The 7,899-nt window shown below is 43.0% G+C and overlaps 1 protein-coding gene across 5 annotated transcripts in view; it reads right to left on the bottom strand.

The window, feature by feature from the left end:
* Positions 1-1,652, bottom strand: part of chrm3b (cholinergic receptor, muscarinic 3b) — a 21,058-nt gene extending 19,406 nt beyond the window's left edge. For 4 of the 5 annotated variants that reach the window (XM_077551750.1, XM_077551752.1, XM_077551753.1 and 1 more), the window contains exon 1: positions 1,575-1,594. The gene's annotated coding sequence lies outside the window, so the exon portion shown is untranslated. Of the gene's footprint in view, positions 1-1,574 lie in introns of all 5 variants that reach the window. The other variant, XM_077551751.1, reaches the window with a different exon arrangement.
* Between the last annotated feature and the right edge of the window lie 6,247 nt (positions 1,653-7,899).

The raw sequence follows: 7,899 nt of genomic DNA, 5'->3' as shown, positions 1-7,899 counted from the left end.
AACAAACAAACAAACAAACACACAAATAAACATTAAAAGTGAACCACTAAATCATCAACTATGACACAGCAAAACTAAAAATCAGAGACTACACTCAGTATTTATGTTTAGGGGGAAATGTTATACTGCCCTGTTATGTTAGTGCCTCAGAAACATCAATCAAGATAGAAATGTTTTTTAGAAAGTGTCCTAAAAGAAAATCCCTTAAACGTATACACTCTCATAACTCTATTAGTAACCAATAAACAAATATTTAGTGCATTTCCTTTCATGTTGTGTTTCAAGGATAATCATCTACGTGACACAAACCATCGAACCATTGTGAGAATGATGTTTGTAAATACTTTTACATGTTAAAAATAAAACAACGGTTTTATTGTTAGCCTGGTTTAATTTTTCATTGTAACACATCTTATTCACTTGTGACGAAATGCCATTTTCCCTAATCATGCTAAATCAAAAGAGAAGTGTATGTATACTCTGTTACACTTATTATACCTATTAAGTAGAGCTGGGCAATTCATTGAAATTCAATTACAATTTCTATTATTACACTCAACAATTACAAAATCAGCATAATCTTTTTTTGTGTGTGTGTTAATACTACCGGTAATTTTTGAGTTGTTTAAATTTATACATTTGCACATTGTTTAAATTTTCGAATAACTAATTTAATAAAATTTTGTTTCATCCATAAGGAACCTGCATATATAATATTTTAGTTTTTTACGTAATTAAAATTTTTCTTGTTTTGTACAAAAATATGCAAAGTGCACAAAGCTACGCTTCAACTTCAAGTTTTTTTTTAAAAGGTCCAAAAGGACCTTTCATAATTATAGTGTTTCTATTTTTATTTTTAAATGTGTAAACATTTTCTTGTTTTGCCCAAAATAAATGATTGTGCTACTGCACATTGCACAAGCTGCACGCCATCAACAAGATTTTGCCATCATAAATAAATAAATAAATGTATATTATTATTAATATATATTATTATAAATTCTGTTTGGTCCAAAAGGAACTTACATAATTATAGTGTTTAATTTTTTTTTAATTGGTCTTAATATTTTTAAATGCTTAAACATTTTTTTGTTTTGTACCAAAAAATAATAATAGTGATTTAAATTATTGCCAAAATAATCGTGATTATTATTATTTTTTCCAGAATCAAGCAGCCCTAGTATTAAGCTAAATTTTGTACCATAAAACATACTATAAAAAAAAATGTCAACAAATTAATTTGACCCTCAACATAGCAGAAGTGTTAAAGTCAGCATCTTCAGGATGCGTAATTCACATTACTAATACTGTATTCATATTACTGTTTCCAATATCATGCTGTTGCAGTGTATGTTGGAATTGGAACAATGGAACTATATGAGACACGTTGCCTTGTTTGTACTTAAGTATCCAAAATTTCCAATGTCTACACAATTTTCATCAACATACCACAGTTCATCAAGTCAAATGGTTTCAAAGTAAATGTAATCATAATTGCGATATGGAAATAATATAATAATACACTATCATACAATAATTGAGTTGCGTGGTTAAGTTGGAAAAAAAAAACTTACCAGGCACACTTATGATATCCTACTGGAAACTCAGCCCTGCTTGTGCAGCATGCTGCTTTCCTTGGCTGCTCAGACTGCTCAAGCAGTGTGTGTGTGTGACTGGAGCCAACCGCTCCGCCTTTTAAACTTTATCTAAGGCAGTGAAAACTCAAGGGGTTCCACGCGACAAAGAATTGGCTCATGAGAGTTCAGATCATACTTTTGAGGGGGGGGGGGGAAAGAGTAAGAAAAGTAACATTTCGAACATTAAGAGTTTAATTTACAGTGACATATGACAGTTATTGTGGGTTAACGTGTTTTAAATGCCTTGTAATGTAAGCTTTTTGTCAGAAAAATTTAATCTATAGAAACTGGAAAACACTATACAGAAGCTTCAAGGGTTGAAAAAAACCCTTTGTGGAGCAGTTTGCAACTCATATATATATATATTTATATAATTTCTGTTCCACCCTTTATATATATATATATATATATATATATATATATATTAGGGGTGGAACGGTTCACAAATCGAGATTGCCTCCCTCCCTCCGCCTTCTGGTGGGTGGACGGGTCCTGACTGTTGTTTGTGCTCATGCACCTTGGAGGGTGTGCTTGGAGGGTGTGCTGGAGAGCGTCCCCCCTGGGGACTCCCTCGTTCAACGCTCACGTGGGTAATGACAGTGAGACCTGGAGGGGTGTGATTGGGAAGAACGGGCCCCCCGATCAGAACCCGAGCAGTGTTTTGTTATTGGACTTCTGTGCTCGCCGCAGACTGACCATAACGAACACCATGTTCAAACACAAGGGTGTCCATATGTGCACTTGGCACCAGGACACCCTAGGCCGCACTTCAATGATCGACTTAGAACAGACCCAAACGTATTGTGAGGGTCTGCTGGGAACGTCTGGCAGAATCCCCTGTCAGAAAGAATTTCAACACCCACCTCCGGCAGAACTTTTCTCTTATCCCGAGCGAGGCGGGGGACATTGAGTCCGAGTGGACCATGTTCCGCGCCTCCATTGTTGAGCGGCCGATCGGAGCTGTGGCCGTAAGGTAGTTGGTGCCTGTCGTGGCGGCATTCCTCTAACCCGCTGGTGCACACCAGCGTTAAGGGATGCCGTCAAGTCCACCATCCGGCGTCTCAGGAGAGGAAAGTTGTGCGCCATTAACCCTGTGTATAGTGGAGATGGGGTGCTGCTGACCTCGACTCGGGATGTCGTGAATCGGTGGGGAGAATACTTCGAAGACCTCAATTACACCGACATATCGTCCTGTCACGAAGCAGGGTCTGGGGACTCTAAAGTGAGCTCCACTATCTCTGGGGTCGAAGTCACTGAGTTGGTTGTGTAGCTCCTCGGTGTCATGGCTCCGGGGGTGGATGAGATCCGCCTGGAGTTCGTAAGGGCTCTGGATGTTGTGGGGCTGTCGTGGTTGACACGCCTCTACAACATCGCATGGACATCAGGGACAGCGCCTCTGGATTGGCAGACCCGGGTGGTTGTCCCCCTTTTTAAGAAGGGGTACCGGAGGGGGTGTTCCAACTATAGAAGGATCACACACTCCTCAGCCTCCCTGGTAAGGTCTATTCAGGGGTGCTGGAGAGGTGGGTCTGTCGGGAAGTTGAATCTCGGATTCAGGAGGAGCAGTGTGGTTTTCGTCCCGGCCGTGGAACAGTGGACCAGCTTTACAGCCTCGGTAGGGTCCTCAAGGGTGCATGGGAGTTCGCCCAAACGGTCTACATGTGTTTTGTGGATTTGGAGAAGGCGTTTGATGGTGTCCCTCGGGGAGTCTTGTGGGGGGTGCTTCGGGAGTACGGGGTACCAAGCTACTGATACGGGCTGTTCGGTCCCTGTACGACCGATGTCAGTGTTTGGTCCTTGCCGGCAATAAGTCGAATTCCTTTTCATGTGAGGGTTGGACTCCGCCAAGGTTGCCCTTTGTCACCGATTCTGTTCATAACTTTTATGGACAGAATTTCTAGGCGCAGCCGAGGCATTGAGGGTGTCCAGTTTGGTGGCCTCAACATTGGCTCTCTGCTTTTTGCAGATGATATGGTGCTGTTGGCTTCTTCGAGTCGTGATATCCAACTCTCGCTGGAATGGTTCACAGCCAAGTGTGAAGCGGTTGGGATGAAGATCAGCACCTCCAAATCCGAGACCATGGTCCTCAGTTGGAAAAGGGTGGAGTGCCCGCTCCGGGTCAGGGATGAGATCCTGTCCCAAGTGGAGGACTTCAAGTATCTTGGGGTCTTGTTCATGAGTAATGGTTGGTTGGAGCGGGACATCGACAGGCGGATCGGTACAGCATCTGCAGTGATGCGGACCGTTGTGGTAAAGAAGGAGCTGAGCAAAGCTCTCAATTTACCGGCCGATCTACGTTCCTACCCTCACCTATGGTCACGAGCTGTGGGTCGTGACTGAAAGAACAAGATCCCGGATACAAGCGGCCGAAATGAGTTTCCTCCGCAGGGTATCCGGGCTCTCCCTTAGAGATAGGGTGAGAAGCTCAGTCATCCAAGAGGGACTCAGTGTTGAGCTGTTAGTCCTCCGCGTTGAGAGGAACCAGTTGAGGTGGCTCGGGCATCTGGTTCGGATGCCTCCTGGACGCATCCCTGGAGAGGTGTTCCGGGCATGTCCCACCGGCGGGAGGCCCCGGGGACGACCCAGGACACACTGGAGAGACTATGTCTCTCGGTTGGCCTGGCAACGCCTTGGGATCCCGTCGGAGGAGTTGGTTGAAGTGGTCTGGGAGAGGGAAGTCTGGACTTCCCTGATAAAGCTGCTGCCCCCGCGACCCGACCCCAGATAAGCGGTAGATGATGGATGGATGGACGGTTTACAAATTCCACGGTTCGGTTTTCGGTTTTGTGTTTACGGTTTTCGGTTCAGTTCAGTTCGAGAAAAGTCAATTATGTCTTGGAGTTAAAAGTGAAGGGGTATATTATTCACAGCTAATTACTATTATTATTTTATTATTATTTAAATTATTATTATTATTCTATTTATGCTCGTAGCATATAGTGCCATTCAGACTAATCATGGTTACCTGCAAATATATCAGCTTTGTGTTCAACGATACAAGACCAGATTTCACACAAACTACATTTGTGACTAATTTGAGTTAAGATCATTGTTTCCCTATGCAAACTTTTTATTTTTCATTTCTGGTTTAGCGTGAGGGTTTTCTTATGCAAAATAAGTGCCTTGGCTCCACAGGTTGGAAAACACTGATCTTAGAATTACTCTCAGATCAAATTACAATTATGCTATTATAAAATGAAATCACTAAATAAGTTTTATTTGATGGACATAGGACAAAAATGTGTCGTAATTCATATCTAATATGAATAGAGTAGCGATGATCTCATGTATTATTATTCTCACTACATGATGTGTGAATGAGCTCAACTCATGCTGTAACATGATGTGTGAATGAGCTCAACTCATGCTCTAACATGATGTGTGAATGAGCTCAACTCATGCTCTAAGTAGTGTAACAATTATAGACCAGTCAGGATTGATTGAGAAAAACGAGAGCTAGTTCCTATCAGTAATGGCAACGTTACTTTAAAAAAGTAATTAGTCATAGTTACTCATTTTCTTGTTTAAAAAGTAACTGAGTTAGTAATTGAATTAATTCATAATAAAAGTAACTAGTTACCAGGCAAAGTTGCTATTTTCACTACTTAAAAATAAGTTTTATATTAAACAATTTGAATTTTTTATGTTTTTAAAATTTCCTCTTCTTCTTATTATTATTATTGTATTTTTATACAAGGAATTCAAATTACGTCCAGGCTATATAAGGTGTTTTCATTTATTTTTGTGAGTATTTATGTCACACAAATGCCTCACTCCATCATACAATAATAATAATAATAATAATAATTAATTCATTACATTTGGAGTGGTGATGTATGTTCTACCACTGCCAGTTACTACAGCAATCAGAAGAATATCCATCTATTTTCTTAGCCGCTTGTGCTTACAAGGGTCGCGGGTGGGGGCTGGAGCCTATCTCGGCTCGCTTTGAGCAGTAGGCGGGGTACTCCCTGAACTGGTTGCCAGCCAATCGCAGGTCACACAGAGACGAGCAACCATTTACACTCACAATCACACCCATAGACAATTTGGAGTGTTCAATTAACCTACCATGCATGTCTTTGGAATGTGGGAGGAAACCGGAGTACCCGGAGAAAACCCACGCAAGCACGGGGAGAACATGCAAACTCCACCCAGGAAGGCCAAAGCCCGGACTCTATCTCACGTCTTCTGCACTGGGAGGCGGACGTGGTAGCCAGTCAGCCACCGTGCCGCCCAATCAGAAGAATAATACAAATAAAATAAATACTGGATAGATGGTGATTTGCGGCACATATGTTTCCAGGCCCGTGCCTGTTGTGGGACCCGAGTCCCTTATTTAACCAACACAGTACCTAGTTAGACACACACAGTTAACTGAACACACATAGATGCACACTGAAAACACAGAACCTGCATACACATAACCCTGCAGATGGTAAGAGAAAGATGCACTAGTGGTATGTCATAGTTGTTGCAGTGGAGCGTGACTAAAAATACTGCTGTCTGAACCCTGCCACGGATTATTTGGACCCGTCAATCTGGACATCCTGAAGAGTCATCCTTCTTGACGAAGGGGGTATCTGTAACAATTATAGACCAGTCATCCTCAATTTTTTCTTCTTCTTTCCCTTTCCTTAACATTTCCCCTCTTGGAAATGTGCGTTCAGTCAAACTTGGCTGGGTTAGCTCTCTCCGTTTCTTCCCCTTTGCCTAAACCAGAGACAATCCAAAAGAGATTACACTCTTTTGAAGTCAACCACAGGCAATCTCACCAGGATGTGAATGTTTGTTTGTCACCAGCCAGAACCACGAGTTAATGGTATCAAAGTATTTTATCGGAAAGCATCACATTCACCCCTGCTGACATCTGAGCGTTGGGCTCAGACTGGCGGACCAGCTCAGTCCTATCAAGTCATAAAACAACGTGAGCCAAAGGTCAGTTGGAATTCTGGTCAGTACATTTGAGCCTTCTTGGAGGTTACACATGACCAGAGTAATCTCTCGTTCATGCTTCACCTTTTTCCCCCTTTTACACCTCGTCTGGCCCAGAACTGAAAAAAGGACTCTCCGGTTCCCAGAACGACCAAGTGTCTTGGATTTGGCGATAATCCCGGCGCTCGCCATCTGCCAGACAGATTTTCTGCTCTTCCTTTTTTTTCCTTTTTGTGTTTCGTCCCACCTCGGTGACACAAAGTCGCGGGCAAATTTTTCTGTGACCCTGTGAGTCACCCAGCGACCACAGTTTGGACTCTGGCAGCGTGCACTCCAACGCCCCGTGCGTCAACCCGCTACCTGCTCCAACCTTCGAGGCGTCCTGTCGCAGCGCGAGCTGGTTTAGCGGCTGGTCTACCTCGGGACGCAGGCACCCAGCGGATCTTGGCCTCAACAGCTGGATTGGGCAGCTGAGACTCTGACCCCATCCCGTGCTGAGTGTACAACTCCGGCTGAAGCCATCGAGATGATATTCTCCATTTGCCAACTGCAAGCAAAAAGCCGTGAGCAGAGGCAGCCACTGTCATTGCCATTATCGACTCTACCAAGGCCTTTGACCTAGTCAACAGAAATCTCATTTTCAATGTGCTAAAGAAAATAGGATGCCCACCCAGCATGATGACATGCAGGGCACCATCCAGCATGATGGCTCTACCACCGCCCCCTTCCCAATAATGAATGGAGTCAAGCAGGAGTGTGTGTTTTCCCCTACGCTATTTTTGGGATCTTCTTTTCTGTGCTGCTTTCACACGCTTCAGATCATCTCATGATGGTGTGTCCCTACCTACTCACAAGAACCAATGGGAAGCTACTTAATCTTGCAAGACTTGGGGCTAAGATAAAAGTGAGAAGCATCCTGGTTAGAGACATGCTGTTTGCTGATGATGTTGCTCTCTTATCCCATTCCGAGGAAAGCCTTCAAAAATTGATCAACTGCTTCTCAGATGCTTGTTAGACAAGTCAAGTTTATTTATATAGCCCTTAATCACACAAGAGTCTCAAAGGGCTTCACATGCCCAAAGTCGACAAATATGAATGACATCCCCTAATCGAACCACAAGAGGGCAAGGAAAAACTATATAAAAAAAAAAACCATCAGGCGAAAAATGAGAAACCTTGAGAGTGGAGCGCAAATGTGGTTATCCCCCTTCCAGGATGATCAGGCTGCAATTGATGCCGAACGGGCAACATTTTATATAGTTTGTGATACTAAACATTATTAACTAGAATAGTGCGAAAGTCCATTGAAGAAGTTGAAGCACAGCAA

The sequence above is a fragment of the Vanacampus margaritifer genome, chromosome 18 (assembly GCF_051991255.1).
Source record: "Vanacampus margaritifer isolate UIUO_Vmar chromosome 18, RoL_Vmar_1.0, whole genome shotgun sequence".
Lineage (NCBI taxonomy): Eukaryota > Metazoa > Chordata > Actinopteri > Syngnathiformes > Syngnathidae > Vanacampus > Vanacampus margaritifer.
This window is presented reverse-complemented; position numbering and strand designations above follow the sequence as displayed.